Raw genomic sequence first — 24602 nt, 5'->3', positions numbered from 1 at the left:
AAACAGAGCTGCTTCAAACAGACAACACTGTTAAATTCAAAATTTAAACACAATTAAATTTGAGTTACGTTGTGTGCGGACTACGCTGGTTAGGTCTGTGACGCGTACACATTCTGCAGGGGTTTGGTCTTGGTACATGTTTTGGATGCTGCAAACTGTGTTCGGTGTCTGGTTCCCCCTGTCTATTCAATGTGTTTCTAGTATATTTGTATATGGTTACACAGGTAGCTGCAAATCCCTGTGGTCTGTGCGTACTCTCTGGTACCCCTTTCAGAAGAATCACCCTTCTACTTTGAGGTCTGTACTCCTAATCTCCTGACGGAAGCAAAAACCTCATCATTTCTCGCACTTTTTTGAGTGAACAATAACAAAATGAGCGTTCTTTGGGTCTGACTGGCACACAGGCAGGTTTTTACAGGGCTTGACTGGGGGCTACAAGGCCCTCAATCGATAGCGCACACTGCTGTGATTGGTCGCATGGGTTGCCAGGTCACATGGGCCAGTATATCGGGCTGCGTGGGTTTCTGGATCACTGCAGGGAGGCACAATTGGCTCAACAAGCTGCCAAGATCACTGCAGGCGTGGAGATGTGATAGTGGAACATAGCGTACAACAGCTTTGGTGCGAGAGATACAGAGATCTCCAACACAGGAAGACATATAAGCTCAGTTGGAATATTTTCATGGGCTTTCACGACAGAAATCCATCTGTTTCAGGGATGACTTTAAGATTTTAGCTGAGATTTTAACTTGCTTTTAATGCCCGGAAATGAAACCCAGGACAGATACACCCTTATGCTGCAAATCTCATACAGGAGCAGCATGGAAAATAAAAAAAACAGTTTTGATTGAGTTTTATTTTAACAATGTTTTGTAACACTGCTGTACTACGGCATCATACTGTTCTGATGCCATGTGTTTCGAGTACTGCCTCGGGCATGTAATGGACCAGAATAAACCTTGTAAAGTATACTGCCAAAGGTCTAAAGAAGATTTGGAGTCCCGGAAGAGGAACAGACTGAAACTCACTCATGGATCGTGTAAGCTTTATAACTTTTGTCAATTCTTTATTCTTCTTTTCCCAACAATGTTTCCCTATTTATCTGTTATAGAGGTTACCTTGAGGAAAACAATGGAAACCAAGGCGACACTATTGAGACATATTGTATAAGGTAAGAATAATATATCAATTGTGCATCGCTGCCAGCTATAAACACCAAAAAACATACAGTCGTCCCTCATTCATAGCGGTTAATTGGTTCCAGACCCGACCACGTTATATGAATTTTTGCCATATAGCATTCAATGTTAATAAATGTAATATTTTCATAGTTACAGCGTAGAAAACCTGTTTATGACTTTCTAAATACACTTTTTAACATCATTGGAGCCCTGTAGAGATGAAATAACACACCTGTAGTCACCTTTACGCTATTATTAACTCTTATGCTGCAGGGACTTGAGACGGCCACTAGCTAGCGAGCTAACCAGCTAGCCTCGAATTTATTTCTACTAAAATTAAGAAGTCAAAACCTTATCACTTCCACACAGAATGGGAGGAGAACTTTTATTTCACCCTGGCATGTCGGACATGCCATGGCGGACCATGACTTCATGCAGTCTTAAGGTAATGTCGTGTAAGGTTTTGTGTCATTACTGCTGCCTAGTGACCAGAATACTAAATATCACTTGTATTTTAATATGTTTTGACTAATAATAGACCATAGTGTACCACAAAACAGACACAATTTGTTAATTAATTTCTGGAAAAACATACAGCGAGGGAGTGATAATCGAACCACAATATGGTGAGGGATTTTGTGTTGTTTCATTCATCAAGCACACTAAAGATAACAGTGGAATGTGGGTTCTTGTATGCCGTGGTTAACGTGTTTCTGCTTAAAGTTTAAACATTTACGCCAGAATGTTACCTCGGTTTGCACACATTTTCCAGTTAGCGTACAATGGCGTCTTGTCGTGTTATTATTACACTGCGTAAGTCCAACTGTCTGCGATTGACTGGCTACCACCTCTCGCCCGATGTCAGCTGGGATAGGCTCCAGCATACCCAGCATGATGTCAACAGTGGTTGACTCAGTAGTTCTTTGATAACTAACACAGTTATGCCACAACTCTCACAAAACACCATTTTATTGTTCTACAATTATAGTTTTACATACAGAAAAAATTCTAAATGCATATAAATGATGAATGACAAGAGGCTTCACTGCGCATTGGTGAAGTTAGTTTCATATTTAGTTATTGGTCTCCGTCGCTGTTAATTTCACGTTGGCAGTTGGCAGTTCGTTGGATATTCGGCTCTATAGCAACAGCGGTAGTTTCCCCTCACTGAATTCGGGCTGCTCTCTCATGGTGCGGGGAGCTCGCACGAGAAGAGTGTGTGGAAATATTTTCCCAGCGGGCCGCTCATTCACAGTGGCATGTCCTCACAAACACGAACCAGCCCTCTACTGAACTAAACATGTCGAGGCAGCAACCGGAAACATCAGCTAAATCGGCGAAAAAACTTTGATACTCTTACTAGCCACCGAACGTGAGCTCATGCAATAGCCAGCGCAAGCTAGCTGGTTTAGCTTGGTTTAGCGGAGCATGCTAATGCGGCTGTGTGTGTGTGTGTGTGTGTGTGTGTGAGTGTGCCACACAGGCTGTATGAGTTGCGCTTTAGGGCTTGTTAATGTAACCCAACGTTAGGCTAGCTAGCTCACTTAGCTATAGTCAAAGCGCATTTTCAACACACATCACACTTCACAGTTATGGCCTTCAAAATAAAAGCGGCACACATCCTGTCTAATAGTGGCAATGAAATAGGAGTATCATAAAAATAGCTTACATTAATAAAGCTATTACAATTGCATCTGCAATTTTATTTAAAAGCTCTTGACATTCCAATTACAATGTTAAATACGTTTGAGAAATTTAAGTTTATTGCTTTTGATATAATGTATTTGCATTATTATGCTATATAATTATTGAAAAAATTGTCTAAAATAATGCTGTCAATATTATCGATTATCGACAATAATTTGTAGAACAATTATTGGCGAGTAAAATGTGTTATCAAGACAGGACTAAATAGTGCTACGTACGGCTTTTGCGTTATTGCATTGGACTGAGATTTAAAATTGACCCACTGGAAAAGTGCCTGTCCGACGCATAATCAAGCTTGAAACAAGATTTATTAGCACACAATTTTAGTAAAATTACAGTAATAAAATATATATTTCAACTGTTACATTAACACGATCGTCGCTCTCTTCGGACCGATCGCCAGATAGAGGCAGACAACAGACGCCTCCATGCTACCTGCACAGAAATCAGGTGAGTCAACTACTAGACCACGAGTGACGGGGGTGTGCAGATTAAATCACTGCACTGTGGGGTGTGGCCTCCAGGCATGTTTGCTCAATTTGACACAAAATTGCATTTGTTGATATATTTTGGGACCGAAATGACATAAATGTTATGCTCCAGCTGGGCTCCCACTCTAAGCGCAAAAGACAATTCGAAGTGTACTGGTGGGGCAAATGAAGGTCTGACAGAATGTTCGCACACAACAGCAAGAGATGATGTCTCATCTCAAGCCTGACTAGGATTTAAGATGTCCAATAACGCACCAGCTCTCCTGCAACAGTCGGTCTCAGAAACCGTCGTAAGCAAACGCGCCATCCTCAAACCCTAAGTGTCCACACCACCCTACCCCCTTCTTCTCTTCTTAACTGGAGTGTGAAATATGGATGGCCAATGCCTTTCTACCTGCTGGTTAAGCCGTCTGTCCCTCCAAACCTGCACCCTCCCTGATGGCTTTCCTTCTTTCTGAGTTCTGATCTTGCATCAAACTGATATTGATCACAATTTGAAAAACACAGGAAAGATAATGATAATATGTAGGTGGCCGAGAGAGTTGTAGAACTTATACACTCTTAAGTAGAAACAAAATGCTGAAAAAAAGGAGTCAGCAATGAGTAGCTGCGCCATTCTTGTTAATCAGCTGAATGATGGGCTTGGGCATGCTTGATGCCAGGGTTTCCAGGACCAGGTGGTGAAGATGGGGAACACACAGGATGGTCCAAAAGAGTGAGCTTATTCCTCTGAAGTTCTTTGTCAACTGCAGTGTTGCCCTGTTGAAAAAGCCACTCATTACCACACAGACGAGGGCCTTCAGCGTGAAGGATGCCCCCTGCAATATCTGCACATAGTCAACTGCCATTTGACGCCCCTGCACAACCTGAAACTTCATTGTTCCATTGAAGGATCATCATGGCGCCCCCCACCCTCCACTGTGCCGTGCGGAAAACACCTCAGATGGGATCTCCTTGTCATGCCAGTCATGTTGGAAGCCTCCAGGACTCTCAAGGTTTAATATTTTGTCATCAGAGAATAAAACATTCTTCCACCTTTCAATGTCTCATGTCTGGAGCGCTCCTGCAAATTCAAAACAGCCAGTTTTGTGGTGTTGAAGGAGATGAGGCCTTTAAAGGCGTGTTTTCTTCCTAAAAGCCTTCTCTGGCAGATGGCATCTGATGGTTATTGGACTGCACTCAGCACCAGTAACAACCTTCATTTGGGCCGAGGATCGTCCCCAACAATGGGGCGCTTCAAGGGACCTTGCTTACGCAGCTCAATAATTCCACCTTGTTGAAAGAGAGAACGTTTTTTGTCTTTGCCATCATGACAGTGTGAATACCTGACACAAAATCAGATTCAGTCCACATTTTTGCCGAGATTTCGCCTTTTAAAGGCTGTGGTCTTAAACTTTTGATCAGCTGATGAACAGCCTATTTCACTTTAATGCTTGTTTGCAATAAAATGCTTAGTGTAAACATTTTGTATCACTCTCATTTCTTCTTTTTGCATTTTGAAGCTCTACTTAGAACCCCCTAAGGATACAACGGTGCAAAATGTCAATTCTTGCAAGTTCTCAACTGGTCTTACCATTTTTGATCAGGAGTGTGCTAACAGAGGTTCCAGGTGCACATCAAGATGCACTGGACAGTTTGAAGGGGGAGGAGCGAGCCGGCTTGGCTTACAGAGGAAGGTTTCAAGTGGTGCTAAGTTTGTTACATTAGTGTTTTGTTTTATGAAAGTATTGTATTGACGTGTGCTGCGCTCGGACTGCTCGCTTGTTGCCCATTTTAATGCTTGTGGTTTCAATTGTCTTCTGTTTTTCTAACCTTGGGTTGGTTGAGCTTCCGGTTACGTGGATGTTTAGCACGTGTACATCGATACAAGTGTAGCAATTGCCAGAAGCGTGGACTGGGTCACGCGACTTGGACTTCGAAGTCAAGGACTCGGGACTTGACTCGGACTTGACTCTGACGACTTCACAAAGTTGGGCTTTTTGGGGAGTGTGTTGAGTAAAATGTGTCCTCATTCAAAGTATTCAACTAACGTGATTGTTATTGTCATTGTCATGGCAACTAAATCCTGTCAGCACTCTTATGGTCCTGTAAAATCTGTTTTATTTTTTGCCAAATTCTGTTTGTTTTTTTTTCAAAATTCTGTGTTTTCTGTTTAATTTTTTTTTAAATTCCGTTTTTTACCTTTCACACTTATTTTACAGCAGTGTGCATTTTGGGGTAGTGAATAAAATATCCATTTAATGAAATGCAAAATTCCTTCAATGTCTTGATGCAATATATCATTGAACAATTCTGCCCAGTAATTGAGAAAGCGATGTAGCTTGGCTAACTTTTCTATTGGGATTTCAGCCTCTGCACACGCTGCTACAAAACAACAACAAACTGTAATGTCCGTGCTTGTGATCAAGGCGGATGTAGTCACCGATGCAATTCAAGCACGTTATTAATGTAACATATTTTTATGGCACCCTTATTTTGTTTACACAGTTAGAAAAGATGTGGTAAACAGCGCTCTTATTTTGAAGGCCGGAAGTGTGTTGTGTGTGTTGACAATGTTGGTTGATGGTTAAGACGAGCTGGGTGCAAGAATAAACGTGTCCCTCTTCTTCACGCACAATCTGCACGACGCCAGCGGGTGTTGTAAAACACAACACGGTGTAAACGCTCATCCAGCCTGAGTTGCACACACAAAGCCGCACTAGCATGCTCTGCTAATCTTAGCTAACCCAGCTAGCCTCCATTTATGCTCCATAAGAGTTTCACCAGCTTTCGCTTTTCACCACACAAACGTTTCTCCTCCTCCTCCTCACGATGACATAATTTCATTCACATGATGTCACTTTCTGGGATATTGCGCGTTTAACAGTAATCTCCGTTTTTATTGGCCAATTCCGCGATTCCGTTATCGTGGAAATCATAGGGCCCTACACTCTTTTTCTGTGAGTAAGTGGTCTTTCACATTACCAAAAAAATGGGACTTGTTAGTGTGTACGCTAAGCGTCCGGAAAGTCACGTGCATGTGAAAAAGCACAACATCACATGCACTTCCGTGTGTTTACGGAACTAAAGATTGCTGCAGTGTGTGCTCTAGTGATGTGCGATACCAATGATTTCATTTCTGATCTGATACTAAGTAAAATTCAGGCTGCTATCGGCGATACCGATGTGACACTGTGCACACACACCTTCAATGTCTTGTTTACACAGTTAGACAAGATGTGGCAAAAAGCGCTCTTATTTTGAAGGCAGGAAGTGTGTTGTGTGTGTTGAGAATGTTGCTTGATGGCCGAGACGAGCTGGGTACAAGAATAAGTGAAGTATAACTGAAGTATTTTGAGGTAGCGGGGTGATTTACAATATAGCCAAGCTAATATACATCAGAAAAAAACAAAGCACAAAATCATATATCTGAAGTATCAAAAGTATCAATATTTTGAGTTGCGAATGGACTTTGGCGCATGAAGAACTGGTATCGGAAGTACCGATATTTTAGTATCGAGCTGGCGTGCTCTCCTTAATGCGTTTGTGGCAATTTCAAGGATTTTGTGCAACGGGAGTCAATATTTTCTCAAGCAAATGATTCCGTGTAGGAGGTTAAGAAGAAAGAGGATAAGAATTTGGTCTACGACAGTTCGTAGACTACTTTTTCCAACGTCTGCTCCAAGGAGCGTGTGGGTGGATGTGAGGAATGGTGAGACGTTGACGAGAGCTGCTTCACCGACACCTTTTGAAAATGTTTTTTGGATGAGAAGAAAAAGGTTTGCCTGCATCGGTGAGTACCTTTGAGTTTTGCACGATAAACCACACCTTTTGATATGCGAACTGACTGTTCAGACTTCAGCTGCATCGGATACATTTCGGACTCATATCTACAAACGAACGAGGCCTGAGTCACATTTGAAAAAATCAGATGCAGGTCACATAGAAGGAAAAATATCGGAATGGAACATAGCCCGAGTCTTTATGAAGGAAATAAAATAAAACCATTCAAAATGCATTCATTGTATTAGTCAAAATGAACCGATCGTTGGTGTCAACTTGGGGGCCTTAAGCTCTCGTCTCTCGTCAAATGAACCGTTAGCATTTTATTTGGTAAACACAAAACACACAGTGCTTTTAGAGGAAGGACTCTGACATTTCAAGCCTATGACTTGCACGTCTTTACTTGAGACTTGACTCGAAACTGGAGATTAAAAGACGCGAGACTGACTTCCTACTCGCAAAACACTGACTTTGTCCCACCTCTGGCTGTTACCATAGCAACACAAATGCGACCACGCAATCTGCATTGAGTAATACTGATGATGCTTACGTTTGGAATCACGCTGTCTGAGCAGGATTAATGTAATATGGTCGCTATTGTTGGTGATGTTTGCAGTGGCGTGGAACTGCACGACAGCACACTTTGGCATGAGTACCAGACCTTGTCATCTGCGCATGACACAATCCAAATACTAGCTAAGGCTTTCAGTATAATGCAGTGCAATGTCACTCAAAATGAAGCAATTGGTCTTTGTTAACGCAGTGTGTTTGATACAGGTCTTAATTTGGATCTCATTACATTATCAGAGAGATGCAGATTCCCTGATATGTCTTTACTTTCCTTTTTACTGAGCGTCACACATGCTCATTCTGCTCTATTTCACTCCATCCACTCATTTGCCCCCTCACCTATTTCCATCTCCATTTTTTCCTCATCAAGCTTCCCAGTTTCCCCATCCTCCTATGGGCTCAATCCTGATGAACATAATAATGTTAATGCTATCTGCACTGTGTCCATAAAACAAATTCTAATCTCCCTGGCTGTCTGTGGGCATGCGGCTAAACCTGTGCAGCTATTTCTGGCTCTCCCATTTCTCATGGCTACGGTGACTGTGATGTCACTGAAGCGCTCATTTCCTCTGTTGTATTATGCACCAGACTGAATGCCGCTGTTGCTACGTAAAGGCGATAGTGCTCGTATTATGTTTGCCAACACGTCACACCAAAGAATGCATCTCATCTACAAGTAAGCATTGTCGCATCATAGTTCTGAAGAAAATATCCATCATTAGAACTCATTCCTAGCCTCAGAGATTCAATCAGCTCTTGTTTTGTTCCCACTGGCTTATTGCTGTGTCTGTAGGACTCCAGCATTATCCTCCCACATACGGTGGATAACAAAAAACTAAAATCAATAACAAATGCCCAGAAATATCACTCCCTTCTCAAGCATTTTACTCCAATTTTACTAATTTCTACATCTGTACTTTGAACACACAAGCTAGTGAAGGAAACAGGATAAAGTAAGTACCATTGATGAAGGTAGTGAAATCTACACTATAAAGTAATCCTTGCTTACGGCGGTTAATTGCTTCCGGACCCCACGATGAAAAGTGAATATCTCCAAAGCAGGATTCCTTATTTATAAATTGAATATTTTTGCAGTTACAGCATAGAAAACCTGCTTAAGACCTTCCTAAAATGTTGTTTAACATTATTAGAACCCCCCAGCATTAAGCAATACCCCTACAGTCACCTTTACACATTAAGACATTATAAGAGAAAATAAGACATACAAGACATAATAGAGTAGTCCCTAATTCTGTCCCAATTCTAGTGTGAAGCTTCTTGTTTGAGACTCAGCACCTCCAAATCTGAGGCCATGGTTCTCAGTCAGAAAAGAGTGGATTGCACCCTTTTGGGAGTGAGGTGGAGGAGTTTAAGTATCAGTATCTCTGGGTCTTGTTCCCAAGCGCGGGAAGGCTGGAGCTTTTTTTTTTGCATGTTTGTCACACTTAAATGTTTCAGATCATCAAGCACATTTAAATATTAGTCACTGACAACACAACTGAACACAAAATGCAGTTTTTAAAAGAAACTTTTTTATTATTAAGGGATAAAAAAAATCCAAACCTACATGGCCCTGTGTGAAAACATGCCCTCCCCACCGTTAAAACTTAACTGAGATTAATTGAGATCTATCAGTGTGGAAAAGGTTATTCCTCCCCAGCGCTGGAAGAGACTCATTGCAAGTTATCACAAACGCTTGATTGCAGTTGTTGCTGCTAAGGGTGGCCCAACCACTTATTAGGTTTAAGGGGCAATCACTTTTTCACACAGGGACATGTAGGGTTGGATTTTTTTCTTTCTGAATAATCAAAAGTTTCATTTAAAAACTGCATTTTGTGTTCAGTTGAGTTGTCATTTTGTGTTGTCATATTAAAATTCAGTGACAAACAGAAAGAAGAAATCAGAAAGGGGGCAAACACTTTTTCCCACCACTGTATTTCTGCTAAGATACACACTATATTGTTTGGTATTGTCTCCTTGCATCCAAGTTTTATTCAATCGTACAGTTGTCAATATCGCGGTTCGATTATAGCTCCCTTGCTATATTGCGTTTTTTCTTAAATTATTTAATGAATAAGTGGTCACTGTTTCGTGGAAGTCAAAACAAACTAAAATACAAGTGATGTGTAGTATTCTGGTCACTAGGCGGCAGTAATGACACAAAAGATTGAGACATTACCTTAACACTGCATGAAAATGATAGAGTGAAATAAAGATCTCCTCCCATTCTGTGTGGAAGCGGTACTGTATGTTTTTAGCTTCTTAAGTTTAGAATATATCATTTTGAGGCTGACTGCTTGTTAGCTCGGTAGCTAGCGTTGTGTGTTATAAACACTGAATAATAGGAGTGTAAAGTTGACTATAGGCATGTTATTTCATGCCAACAGGGCTCTAATAATGTTAAAAAAAAATGTTTAAAACATTGAATCCCATATCGCTAAAATTCATTTATGACGGTTGGGTCTGGAACCAACCAACCGCTGTAAAAGAGGGACAACTATACCTCTCATTATTCTCGAAGAACGTGTCTCTTCTCTCATCTATTTTGGAGCTAGCAGCAGATTTTGACAGTGGCAGGCGAGGGAGGGCACCTGCGCAAAGCACATGCACACGTGAAGGTGTGAGTGTCTATATGTGCCCTGTGACTGACTGGCAACCAGTCCAGCATATACACAGTTTCTCAGCCAAAGACTGCCGGTGATTCCGGTGTTAACAGAAAAAACGCTAGTCATTGAGTTTTTCCTGAAAATCTCACCAGCATCATGGTGAGTCTTGCTCAGCCTTCCGACGTCTCAAGGCATTGTTTCAGAGGGCAGACATACTTCATACATCGTAGAAGAGAAGGCTACAGTATCCGAGCTGTGCTTCCATCGCTGCCCTGCTGATGACTGCCTCCTTTCCCGTGGACTGTCATCATAATTGCCTTCATCAGTTAAAAGCCTTTCTCTACTCATTCTCCCATGGGACACGTGAGTCCAACTGCCTGCTCCACGGTCGTATAGCAAACACAAGCATGCATGCATGTCAAGATACAATCGTGAAACCTGTCAGATGTGACCCGCATGAATGTATACAGGCATCTGAATTATGTAAACATATGCAGTATATTTACATTATTCATGCTTGGACATGAAAATGCAACTAATAAATCGCAGCAAGAGCTGACTGATTACAGCACACCAGGATATTTCCTTCCATTTGCTTTACAAGCACATACAGCGGATCTAACTTTGAATTGGATGCATGCATACATGAGTATTCCACAATTCATTCAGTGCTGCAACTAATTAGATTTAGCACTGTTTTAACAGCCAAAATGCATTAAATAATTAAAGCTAATATGGCAGCCGTGAAATACATTCTCCCTTAATTAGTTTATATTTCCCAGAGGGATTCGTGCAACAAGCTAAGATCACGCGTGACTTCTTGAGCATTCTCTCTGTGCATTCATCCACCATCATACATTTCCTGTGACTTGGTTGTGATAAGCACTTTTACTTTTGATTACATTTTGCTTGTTTGCTGTGCTACGCTATCGGGATGCAAATATTAACATACAGTGGAACCTTGGTTAGTGTCATTAATTGCTTTCAGAAGGTTCGACTCAAACCGAAACAAATGCTAACTGAATCAATTTTTCCCATAAGAAATCATGTAAAGCCAATCCGTCCATTCCAGAAAAGGGATAAATGAACATTTAAAGTGACTCGTAACTTCACTGAAGACATGATTCTTGGCATGTCTGCTCCCAAAGGCACATACACCACCTTCCTGTTTTGCCATGAGTTATTTCTTGAATTCAGTAGTTTCTCATCTCAATAACCAAAAATGGAGCCACAGGAAGTTTCAAGTGCCAGCATTTTGATAAAGAAGGTAAAAAAATGCTATTGAATTAAAATTAATTCAAGAAATAACTCATAAGAAAACAGGAAGATGGTGTCTCGCTGCCACGTCGTGTCTTTGGGAACACTCACATCGTAACAAACATGGCGTTGTACAGTAGGAGCCACATTTGTCACCAAAATGTGTTGAATATAAAACTGATAATGGATGAAACATGTTCTTTATGAAAATGTAGCAGATGTCGATTGTGACTACAGTGCTGTGAAGTGTAGTTCCTTTTATCGATCAAGAAAGAAGTCTATCGGCTGTGACGCTATCATATGTGAAATCGTCCTTGTTTAATTGGCTCCACGACAGTGGATATTTAGATTAAGGCAGGCATATGTAACAGGGAAGCGTTCAAAATGCAGGCGAACGCAATCGCAAGCTTCTTTCCATGCTAACATTCCCACGCCATTCTTCCAAAATAACGACATGCTTCTGAAAGTTGTTCCACCAACTAGAGGTCCGATCGGGTCTTGTCCCAAATAGCCATCGTTGGCCGTTTATCGAGCAAAACGGCAGCAGTATAGCGTCCTCCAAAGCCCACAATGGCGCCTTTGTCCGTCAATGTAAAGGGAAAGTAGCCGTATGTTTATTCTTATAAACACAAAAAGTCATTTCAGCATGCTTGAAAGCAGCAATGCTAAGTGTGCCATTGCACACATGAAAGGAATAAGTTGTATGAAAAATATAATTATAGGAAACAACTTTATCTCATTTAACGACCTTGTTACACAGTATGGAATAAATCATAACAAATTTCTTGAATACATACAAATTAAATCTATAATTAAAGCAAGTTTTTGGTGTCCCGGGTCTTCTTTGCTGCGCTGCCTGCCTGGGGGGGCTGGTGGGTGGGGGTGGGGAGGTGTCCGGGTCGGGTGATGGGGCGAGGTCGGGGGGGCCGTCCAGGTTGACCTCCGGGGTGGTGGGTGGGCGGGGTACTGCATCCTGCGGGTGCCGGGCGCCTACTGCTGCTGGGGGGGCCCGTGTGCGGCTGGTGGCGCTGGCTCACCCTCGCCTCCTTTGCCTCTGGGGGTGGGGCGGGGCCTGCCCTGGGCCCTCCTTCAGGCCGCGTGGGGTTGTCTGATGTGGGGTGTGGGGGCCGGCCTCTCCCTCTGGTGGGGGCGCGGGTGCTTGAGCCCAGCTGCCCCTGCGGAACTATCTCCTCTGGCTGGGAGGGTGGGTCGGGTTGCCACTTTTTTACAATTTTTTTTTATTTAAATTTAAATTTATTTATTACTTATTTTATCTTATTTTACTGATTTATGTGTGTGGTGTATGTGTGACAGGTGGGAGCTGCTTGTTGTCCTCCGGTCGGGGGCTTGGGGGTGGGGCTAGCAGGGGGCTGGCGGGCGGTCCCTGCTACCTGCTGGTGTCTGGCTGGTCTCTGCTTCCTGGCTGGTGGTTGTCTCCCTCCCTCCGGGGTTTCTCCCTTGGCATGTTGGTGGATGGGCGGGGGGTGGGCGGGGGCATCTGCTTGGGCGCCGGGCGGGGGGTCGTTCCTCTCGTGGGCCCTGTCGTGCGGTGCTTGCTTCTCTGTCCCTCCCTGGCGCCTCTGGCTTGCGTGCTTCGTGGGTGTGGCCGTGCGCCGGTCTCTGTGGGGTCCGGTGCTCTTGTGGTCACCATAGTGTTGCTCCCTTGCCGGCCATGGTCGTGTGCGGGGGGTGCGTGGGCGCGGTTCCCGCTGTTCTGGTGGCGGTCGGATCTGCCTTGGGGTGTGTGGCTGGTCTGTGGTGTTTGGCGTATTGGGGGTGGCGCTGTGGACGCTACCTCCGGTGGGGCTCCGGTGTCGGGGGACACTGGGGGTATCGCCTCTGGGGGGTTGGGTGGGCCGGACTGGGCATCCTGGCGGGCCAGGTAGGGCCTGTGGTGTGTCCTGCGGCCTGTGGCTCGCCCGAGCCTGGGCTGAGGTGGGTGGCCGATCGGTCATGTGTCCTTGGTCCCCCCCCGCTCGGTTTGGGAGGTGTTGGGGCACGGGGCCCCCATCCTTCCTGTTCCACTGCACCACCTCACATACATACAGGACTTTGTGGGGTGGCCTACGATCGGGCGTGGTTGGGGAGGGGAGCTGCCTTGCCCCCTTTGCCCCCTGCCGTGCCACTGGCTTGTTGCCCCCCAATTTTAATCGCACAGTAGACACTTAGAGTTTGGGGGGACTGGTCAGGTGAGGGGCCCTCCGAGCGGCAGCTGTCCCCCGTTTTTAATTGCATCATTAGCGATCATCCATATACACCCCTATATATACACATGCAGACAGATACACCCCTCAGGGACACAGAGACCAGCTCTTCAGAGCTGTCCTCTTTTATTGTATTTTATTTATTTATTATTTTTTAATTTGCATAATAGACACAATCACCCCTTATCACATACATGGGTGGGGCGGGCTGGATTGGGGTGCCTCGTGCCTGTTCCGCGGCGCCTGCCCGCCAGGTTCGGGGGTGTGGCCGGGGACCTGGCCGTCGTGGTGGCTCGCCCGGGGTGGCCTGGCTTGTCGGATGCCTTTGCCTGGTTCGCCTGCCTTTCCCCTGGGGTGGCCCTCTGGGGCCTGTTGGCGCTGGGGCTTATGCCAGGGGGGCAGCTTGCAGTGCTTCCCCTAGACTGACACGTGCCGCGGGCGCCTCTGCGCTCTTGGGGCGGGTTCGGCAGTCTCCGGGGGCGGTGTCGGCGTGGGCGGGCTTCTTTTCGGTTGTGGGGGCGTCTCTTGGTCCCCCTCTTATCCCCGCACCCCCCCCTGTTTTCTTTTCTCTTCTCTGTCCCCTCCTGCTCCGGTCCGGTCGCTCCAAATTTGATTAATAACAAGCATCTAAGTCAAATAAATTCTGTATAACAAGGGAATTGTATATCACACTTCTCCCTGGCAGAGTCAATCTGTTGAGCACTTGACGGCATTTAGATGTACAATTCTATCTGCTTTAAAGGCTGGACAGGACAGGGGGAAAAAAAATAAATAAATAATAATAAGTTGATGTTTACGTTGTAAATTTTCAGTGGTACAGGAGTGATAGGAGTAGCAGATATTGGCACATAAGCCCTCTTGCGCCCTCTCCCGACTGTCAGTGTGGAAAAAAACATATATAAGTCGCTCCGGAGTACAAGCCGCAGGACCAGCCAAACCAGGAAAAAAAGTGCAACTTACAGTCTGGAATATACGGTAAATCTCAGGTGATGGGGCTTTTTTATTGCAGGTGCTGCACTTTGGAATAGCCTGCCCCTAAACATTAGATCTGTACAAACACTAGAGCATTTGAAATCCTGACTGAAGTCTTAAGTCTTTATGGACTGGCCTTTAACACAGATTAACCTGGGCATCGCCTGTATTGATTTATTAGTGTTATTGTTTTTATGTGTATTGTCCTACTGTGGTTGTTGATTGTACTGTTTTCATCATTGGGTGTGTTTCTTATGTACTTTTTGTGTTTTATTGGCTGTTCATTCATTCATTCATTCATTCATTTATTTTCTATGCCGCTTATCCTCACTAGCCTATCCCAGTTGACTTCGGGTGAGAGGCGGGATGCACCCTGGACTGGTCAATCACAGGGCACTAGATATTTTTGTACTTTATTCTTGTAAAATTACTGATGATTTTTACATTTTTGCTGTTGTTTCATATTTTTTAAATATATGGGCTGAAAATGGCCCCCGGCCGCACTTTGGACACCCACCCCCGGTTTAGTCTTGCCAAGTGTGTTTATTGAGCTTGTTTTTGTTTTTTTACAGCGAGTCACCTGTTTTCTCTTGTGATACCTGGCAACACTGACAGCGTCTCACACATTGGCAATGGAGCCCGACCAAGGAGTTCCCCATTTGGGAACACATTGTTTTCAGTATGAAGTACGAAGACGGAAATAAACAAGTGGACAACTATGACTTGTGTACCAAGGTACGTGCCCAATCGTACATTTTGTGTACTGTTACACCCGTACTATCCTACCCCATCTGAAAGTGAGCGCAGACATTCAGTGCTACTGATTACGGATTGAATAAGTCGTGTGTAAAGTGCTATGAGATAACTGCTGTTGTGATTTGGCACAATGTGAATAAATTGAATTGAATTGAATAAGTCATGTAAAAAGACGCACCTGAGCAACAAAACACACACGTTCCAACACTTTGCTCACGTGAAAAATGTGTGGGTTCAAACAAAAGGCGCTATATTCTCAGTCGTGCATCCAATCCAGATGTAAATACCTGGAAATCAAAGCTGAAATGTTCTCTGCTGTCATATTCATCTTTTGATATCAAACCCAAATGTTTTCAGTCTACATCAACAAGAAAGGAATTGAGCTCACAGTTCCAACATTTCTTACAGACTTACTGTAATAGAAGTTTCTATTAGGCTGACATCACACTGTATAATTTCCCCTCTGGCTCCTTAACTCGCCCACTGCACTCCAAATAAAATATGAGTTCATTTTGATGAATGTTTTTTTTTAGTATGGACAATAAAACTCGGTTTCATAAAATCAGCTCGTAAAGAGCTAATGAGAGTAAGCTCATGCTACGTTTTAGACAGCAATTTGACTTTCTAATGTCAGCCTATGGACAATGAGTCAGAAAATGAACCACACATTACGTTAAATTTTTTTATGTTTTGTTTGTACATTCCCTTGCTTACGGTGCAGGGCGGAGCAACGAGAACCACCTGCAGCCGCTCTCCAATTAGTGAGGTTCTGCACTTTTTTTGGGAATTTTGCTCCCATCATCCACAATCTTTTTATGAGACATGAACACACATCTTTCTCTTTTCTGTGCGTTCTAAAAATATACAAAAACAGTTAAAAAGAGGCAACAAAGACGGCACGTAATGGGACGCACCTATTCCGCCTTCTGAAAAAACCTCCCAAAACCGCCAACAACGCTCCATTTACATAATGTGACCTGCATATCCACCAAGTTACAGCGACGTTGTTATTATTATTGTTATTACCATTGTTACTCCAAAGAACTACCTTACTGGCGTAGTGACACCTCGCCACACCACACACTCGCTCACAGAGCATCAGCGGCACACTCACAGTGCCTCAGGCCACTACATATTGGAAGCTGCCGCCACTGCCGCTGTGTTTTTGTTTTTGAGTTTGGAAAAGTTAACTCTAGGTGTAGGCGTTCATTTCTATGTTGCTCTGTGAAATCAATGCACCAGGAAGGAATGTTTCGGTAATGTTTCATCAAAATACTGTAAGTATTACATGTTATCATGTTATCGTGAGTGTACCTGTTAATACAAAGCATGAATATAAAACCATAAAACCTTGTTGGACGTTTTTGGAGGTGTTTTAATAGCAGGCTTTGTCAGCAGAATAGGTGTCATTATGTGCCTTGTTTTAGCTGTTTTTATATCATTAGAACAGACAGAAAAGAGAAAGATGTGTGTTCATGTCGCACATAAAGATTGTCCCAAATGGATCAAAATTCCCAAAAACGTGCAGTTTTCCTTTAAAGGTGCTGTCTGCCTTAGCATACGTACAGCATGGGGTCCGCTAACCCTCTAAAGTTGTATATTTCACCCTCTTCCTCCTCAGACACTGCAAGCCACGCCTCACGCAAGATACACAGATGCACGTTAGCCATGTTTGTTGTCAGATAACAAAAGTGATTTGGCAAAGCTGATCTACTAGCTGTCATTGAATTTATAGTCATAACCACACATCCATCCAGCCATCTTCTTCCGCTTATCCGGTCCGGTCGTGGGGGCAGCAGCCAAAGCAAGGAGGCCCAGACTTCCCTCTCCCGGGCTAGTTCGTCCAGCTCCTCCCGGCGGATCCTGAAGCGTTCCCAGGCCAGTTGAGAGACATACGTACATCCTTTAACGTGTCCTGGGTCTTCCCCGAGGCCTTCCACCGGTCAGACATGCCCTGAACACCTCCCCAGGCAGGCATCCAGGAGGCATCCTAACCAGATGCCCGAGCCACCTCATTTGGCTCCTCTCAATTCGGAGGATCAGCGGTTCTACTGCAAGTTTTCTCCTGGATGACAGTGCTTCTCACCCCAGCCACCCTCTGGAGAAACCTTAGCGATCTTGTCCTTTCAGTCGCCACCCAAAGCTCATAACTGTACGTGAGGGTAGAAACGTAGATGGGCCCGTAAACTGGGAGCTTGTCTTTTGGCTCAGCTCCCTCTTCACCAATCGCCCGATGTCACGTTCCACTTGAACTCCTCCACTTGGAACAGGATCCTATACCCTTTCCGGAGATGGCACTCCATCCTTGCAGGGTCTCATCCCAGCATCTTCACACTCAGCTGCGATCCCATCTACTGAGAGCTGGAAAAGGCAGACTCAACCCTGCAGCCACCAAACTGGATCCCCTCAAGGCCCTGACTGTGCCTACAAATTCTGTCCATAAAAGTTATAAACAGAAATGGTGACAAAGGGCAGCTCCGGTGGATTCTAACCCTCACTGGTCGTATTGAAACCACACAATGGCCAGTTTTCTGAGACTTTTTTGTGTCTGTGCACGCGGCATGGTCATGCACATGAACACCTGAGTGCGGCGAGCGAAAGCCGTGAACACCAATCATCACATTCAGGTCAAAGTTGAACAAATGTAAACATTTATTTGTTAAACGTGTTTTGTTTTTTTAAAGCACTGGTATGCCGTTGGTAACGCATGCTAGTCGGTGGTGGTGTTCTTGTATTTTGTGGTTAAAAAAAAGTGTAGTGTGGAGCTGAATACTACAGTCACACGTTGAATGGTGGTCTTAATGGCTGATACCGTATTTGTATTTAGTTATTTTTGCCATTTTTATGCTTGAACATGCTTAATTTGGGTAAAAAAAACCTACAATTTGCTTCAACATGCAAATTTTTGACAAATAATAGGCTGGAGTCAACCATGAAACAGTGATCATTTAGTTATTAATTCATTTTTCAAAAACTGTGACAGTGAGGGAGCGATGTTCAACCCAAGGTGTAGCGAGACAACTGTACTGCATTCCTTCCACATTCTCCTCCACAAGCAGCTTCACAGTCTTGTAGAACGATGCCTGTTTTTATACACATTTTCTCAAGCATAGTTTCTCTTTTTAGCCCTTTTTTTTGCCATTGTCTTTGCTTGATGCTGTTTTTGTAGAGTAGTAGAGTTTTAGTTGCGGTGCACTTTTTGTGTTTTTTTTTCCGTGTTCCAAGTTTCCCACAAGTTACTGTGTTATTATTTCCAACCTTGCCTCTGTCCCTTCATTCAGGATCCAACGCTTACTCTTGTCCCTCATTTTGTTCCACAAACGCACACACGAACTAACAACACTAATGCGTACACTCAACTGAGGTGTACTGGGATTTCTAGTGGAATTGCAGTCTTCATTAAAAGATGCTAACGGTACACACCACCAGGTCCTTATGTCAAATAACTTTAATTTCCTGGATTAAAGCTGCCGGCTGTTCAGCATCCCGAACAAACAGATACTCACAGGGCACAATCACTGCCTCAGCTGCCTTTCTGTTTGCATGGGGCAAAGACATGGACCTCACACTGAATGGACACGTTGCAATTATAGCGCGGTCATAGCCCGATTTCCTGTGCAACCGTGTAGTGAGAGGCAATAACAAGCCAGTAGCTCTGTCAATAATAAATTGTTGTTTGCCGAGGAGCCGCTGGCTCAACACTGATAAATACACTGATGTTTGTGGCCTCATGGAAAACAAACTGACTCTGTTTACTGAGATATATCTCCATTATCTGCAAAGTAAGACATTGGTCTTTTCAATGTGGAACAGTCATGTCAACAGGGCTGGAAGGAGCAAAAAAAACATTAAAAATATATATATAATTTTTAAATGGTGAGACAGAATTTATGCCCTTTTGTTGTTGCCCAGTTATATCTTGCAGCTGAATGTAAATTGTGTTGATATAATTCGTTTTTTTATCATAAATACGATTTTTAACATTACTAGAGCCCTCTGGACATGAAATAACACCCCTAAAGTCACCTTTACACTCCTATTACCCAAGAGAACATCGGCAATTTTAAGACATAAATAAGATGCAACATAGACTCACATGTTAGAATTGACAGTGTACTTCCTGCAGTGGCTATTGTCTCATCAATGCAACGTTACTGACACCTAGTGACCAGTGCAGAATACTCTCTGTGGATAAGGAGAGCCTTACGATGCACTTCAATGTCTTTATGAACTGGCACAGAACACATATGTAGTGAACATTCACACAGGAGCTGCTGTCAGCCACAACTCACACCAGCCACTCGCACTCTCCACACTGCTAACACTCAGCTGAACACACACAGTCAACTGTAGCACAGTCTGACATCACGCTCGGGCTGCAGCTATCGAATATTGTAGTAATTGAGTATTCCACTGAATTTTTTTCAATAATATAATAAATATTAAATAATAATAATACACAATACATAATAAATATATAAATAATATTATAAATACACAAGAGAAAATATTTCACTGAATAATGAACGATCAATTGGTTTCATTTTTTACATAATCAACTGTTTTATTTCTCAAATTCACATTGGGCAAATGAACAAGCTGTATTTCCTTGGGTCTGATGAGCTTTTATAGACGAATTTATCCATCCCAGACTAACTATTTACTGGAAAAAGAGCGCAATAATAATGACTTTAATAAGACTAAACTGCATATTACATTATGTTGATGGCTGTGCTTTTATAAATCCTGAACGTAGGCAGACTGACTAGAAATAAGACAAATATTATATACAAGATATTGAGTTTTTGCAGTATTCTAAGTAAAATCAAGACACCTGTAGTGACACATTACTCTCAAGCCCTCCACATGGCTAGCGTTATGTTTGTAAGGTACATTAACCTTAATCTAAGTGATTTGCGCTACGTTAATTTTACCTTGTCTCGGATCTTCCGCTCCCTTTGGGAGGAGATGATGCAACATATAAGATGTGCTGTTGTGGTATGGAAGTGTGGCGTTACTACGGATACATGTCACGGTGCTCAAATTGCTGTTTAGCCACACTTTCTGTCTGTTTACATTTTGTTTTGTTCTCTTTCATTGCTTTCTAAACCTTCCCGCGCCTTCAAACATCCGCTTCCTTCTTTGTCCTCTGCGCGGGTGACGTAAGCGATTCCTCGAGGCAGAAAAAAAGTCCTTGATTCTTTTTTTTTTTTATAATCAAGGTACTTATTCGAGGAATCGTTGCACCCCCACATCACACACATCGCTCCTTAAAAGGCGCACACAACACGTCATAGATATTACACTACATATCATGTCTTCTTCTTCTTCAAGTACAAGGCATTTAAACGTTGATAAAATGTACTACAGTTCCCTCGTTTATCGTGGGGATAGCCTGCAATAAGTGAAATCCACAAAGTAGCCAACCAAATTCTTTTTACAATAAACAAATACTGAGACGAGGTGGAGGGATGACATCTTCACTCCAGCTGCACCCGATTTCAACTCTCACATGAGTACACAACACCCTCTACTGGTAGGAGTAGTAAATACAATAACAGACACATACAGCAGAGCACCGATAGATGGCTCTAATACACCACAAGGACGCACAATGTACACAATGTAGCGAGGGAATACTGTATTCTACACTCATTCTACACATTATCTCGCAACAGGCACAATAGTCATGTCATAATAATCAGAATAATCCTCAACATAATCATAATAATAACACATGCTACTGCTGTGGCTGTAATCCAGCTAAAACTCAACTCTGAACCCCTGATGTCACTTCCTGTCCACATGTCCGGAACACACTTCTTGGAACATACAGTACATGAGTAGGAGTCTTATTTATGTCTTAAAAGGCTTATTTTCTCTTATTATATCTACCATATTGGGTAATACTAAATGAAGCATTTAAGCATAAAAACGGCCAAATTAAGTAAAATACAAATATAAGGCATTCAGAAGACGCATTCAAATATGTTGTGGTGATGTGTAGTATTCTACACTGGTCACTAGGTGTCAGTAATGTTACTGTAATGTTGGGCGACACACACAAGCACCAGACTTGATTGCCGGAGGAACAGGCTTTTTTTACCGGTTTGAATTATGTCACAACAGGCGCAATAATCCCTAACACTGGCTACTAACTCATGGCGGGCCACAACTCAACTCTGAACCCCCACCATAATTTCCTGTTCACCCCCCACTCAGCTTCCCTGGCACCCAAACACATTTATAGCAACACACAAGAGGCTTATTTAAGTCTTATACGTCTTCCTTTCTCTTATTATGTCTATTATATTGGGTAATAGCAGTGTAAAGGTGACTATAGGGGTGTTATTTCATGTCTACAGGGCTCTAATAATATAAAAAAACATATTTAGAAGGTTGTAAACGTAAACAACTACGAAAATATTTGATTTATAAATAAGGCTTTGTGGAAATTCCGTGTTGGGTGCGGTACCACGTAGCCACGATAAATGATGAATGACTGACTTTACTACAAATGATGAATGAAAGGGATAAATGAGCATTCAAGGTTACTTTTACCCGTTTAGGACAAGATTGTTGCCAAAAACACGACGTGGCAGTGAGATCAACACAGACACCACCTTCCTCTTTTGCCATGAGGTAATTTGAATTCAATAGTGTTTCTCACATGCACTTTTCTTTTGATCACGGCTGCAAAATAAGCCAAAATGGAGCCACACAAAGTTCCAAGTGCCAGCATTTTGAGAAAGAATACGAGAAAGACTATTGAATGAATCGATCAATGATGATGTCCACCGCAAGGTGTTGCAATGAGAGTTGAGATTCTCTCCAAGGCTGTGAATGTGGTCTGGTTTCGACTTTGCTTGAGGATAAGAGAGTCACTTGCTGTTTATTAGGACAAGACATGAGGACAGCGTGTCCCTGCAGCCATGGAGCAGAGCGGACTCAGCTGGAGTCCGTAGAATTTTAATGTATGTGCAGAGAGCCCTGTTCATCTCATTGTGAAGAGCCACACTAAACCATTTTTCTGCTTGATTTGGAACATAAATCCCCTGCTCTTACCTTCCACTTCAACACTCTTTTGTAGTTCACCTTGGAATATCACTGTGTCCTTCTGTGTTTTGTGTGAATGAGTGTCACGGTCTCTCTTCAGTATTATCTACCTGCATTCCTGCCACTGTCTGACAGATTGGGCAACTGACGCGGGCCATCAATCAATGCACTCATCACTGAGGGCTCATCCTGCAAGGAGACGTTCACATCCGCAGACATTAGCAGCAGCATTCCAGCATGACCAGACATGTGTCAGGACAAAATTGCATCTGGAAATGTTGTTGATCTTGTGTAACGCCATAAACGCTTTGGTACACACCTCGTTTTTAATGTCACCGTTTGTGTTATTTTGGGAATGCAAAACATAAAACTGTTTCGCTTCTGTGTCAACAGATATAATGATTTTTAAAATGATAAGTAAAAACTGCAAACTTCTAGCATGTAATTCTCCATTATACTGTATATACAGTAATCCCTCGTTTATGGCGGTTAACTGGTTCCAGACCCTGCCGTGATAAGTGAATTTCTGCAAAATAGGATTCCTTATTTATAAATGATATATTTTGGTAGTACCCTATTTAGGCACCCTAAGTGGCATAGAAAATGGATGGATGGGTGGATATTTTGGTAGTTAGAGCATAGAAAACCTGTTTATGGCCTTCTAAAAAGGCTTTTTAACATTATTAGAGCCCTCTAGACATGAATATAACACCCCTCTAGTCACCTCTACATTCCTATTACCCAATATAGTAGACATAATGCGAGAAAATAACATATTTAAGACATAAATACCTTGACCCTAGGTTCCATACCCCCAGGGGTACGCTAGTTGTCATAGGGGGTACATGAATAAAAATGAAAAACAATTAGCACCTAAACCTCACAATTACAAGTGTGCCTGAACGCCTTGCGGCACGGGACAGCGGAGCAGAGAAGAGACAGAGGAGGAAGTGTGCACCATATGAACAAATACGGTAGGTTGATGATTATTTTGTGCATTAAGAGTTTAATCTTGAAAGATTTATTTTGGTGTTTCAATCCCCGCACGCTGCAGCGGTGAAAACCTGTCAAAGTAAGTGGCGATTCTCCCGAAAATGAAGCTTTATCGTTGGTATTTTTGTACTTCAGATACTGCTTTAACTCATTGGCTGCCAGCCATGTTCAGAGCAGAGAGCCCCATACTGTAGTTTTACTGAGTTTTGGGGCATTTTTGCTGAACTTTCCAGACCCACAGAATATTGAGTTTTAGCACTACATAAACATTGGAACTATCTAAAGAAAGTTTAGACTCTAAAGTGTACATTCATTCAATAAACTAGTTATTCAGCAGCACCTTTGCGCCTGTTGCCTAGTAGTATTGTTCTCCTGCTATTGCTTTTCTAGCAGAGCTTTGTGTTATCCTTTTTGGCTTATGCCCCGCGTCTTTTTGTTGTCTGACTCTTGACATTTGTGTATTTTTGTATACCTTTTTACTCCTGTGGAGTTTATTTTGTATTAAACCGTTTTGTTCACATCTGAGTGCGTTGCCTCTGCATCTTGGGATCCAAACACCGACTTACTTACGTTTACACTCCTATTATTCATTGTTTACAACATATTGCTCAACTTGCTAGCATGCTAACAAGCTACCGCGCTAACCTGTTAGACTCCAATTTATTTCATCTAAACACAAGAAGCCAAATACGTACCGCTTTCACATAGAACAGGAGAACTTTTTCTCACTCTATCATGTGGGACGTGCCGTGGCTGACTTCATGACTTCATGCAGTGTTAAGGTAATGTCATGTAAGCTAATGTCTCAATGTTTTGCGTCATTATCGCCTAGCGACCAGAATACTACATATTACTTGTATGGTTTGGCTAATAACAGATCATAGTCTAACACCAAACAGCGATCATTTATTAATGAAATCATCTCTACAGCGAGGGAGCGATAATCGAACCGTGATATTGCGAGGGACGACTGTACATAGCTTGTTAGCATATGTACATGGTGTTACGGTTCGGCAGAAGCCGGAACTCGGATCCCAAGACGCGTGA

The 24602-nt window shown here is 42.9% G+C and overlaps 1 protein-coding gene and 1 long non-coding RNA gene across 4 annotated transcripts in view; one reads left to right on the top strand and one right to left on the bottom strand.

Moving 5' to 3' along the window:
- gabbr1b (gamma-aminobutyric acid (GABA) B receptor, 1b) overlaps nt 1-24602 on the bottom strand; it is a 250353-nt gene that overhangs the window by 144457 nt on the left and 81294 nt on the right. The gene's annotated exons all lie outside the window — the stretch shown is intronic.
- LOC129173245 (uncharacterized) lies at nt 575-24006 on the top strand. Its single transcript, XR_008567202.1, has 4 exons — nt 575-1039; nt 1112-1171; nt 15323-15485; nt 17128-24006. It is a non-coding gene; the product is annotated as an uncharacterized LOC129173245 (long non-coding RNA).

This window comes from Dunckerocampus dactyliophorus, chromosome 20 (assembly GCF_027744805.1).
Source record: "Dunckerocampus dactyliophorus isolate RoL2022-P2 chromosome 20, RoL_Ddac_1.1, whole genome shotgun sequence".
NCBI lineage: Eukaryota > Metazoa > Chordata > Actinopteri > Syngnathiformes > Syngnathidae > Dunckerocampus > Dunckerocampus dactyliophorus.
Note: the sequence above shows the minus strand (reverse complement) of the source record. Positions and strands in the feature narration are given on the sequence as shown.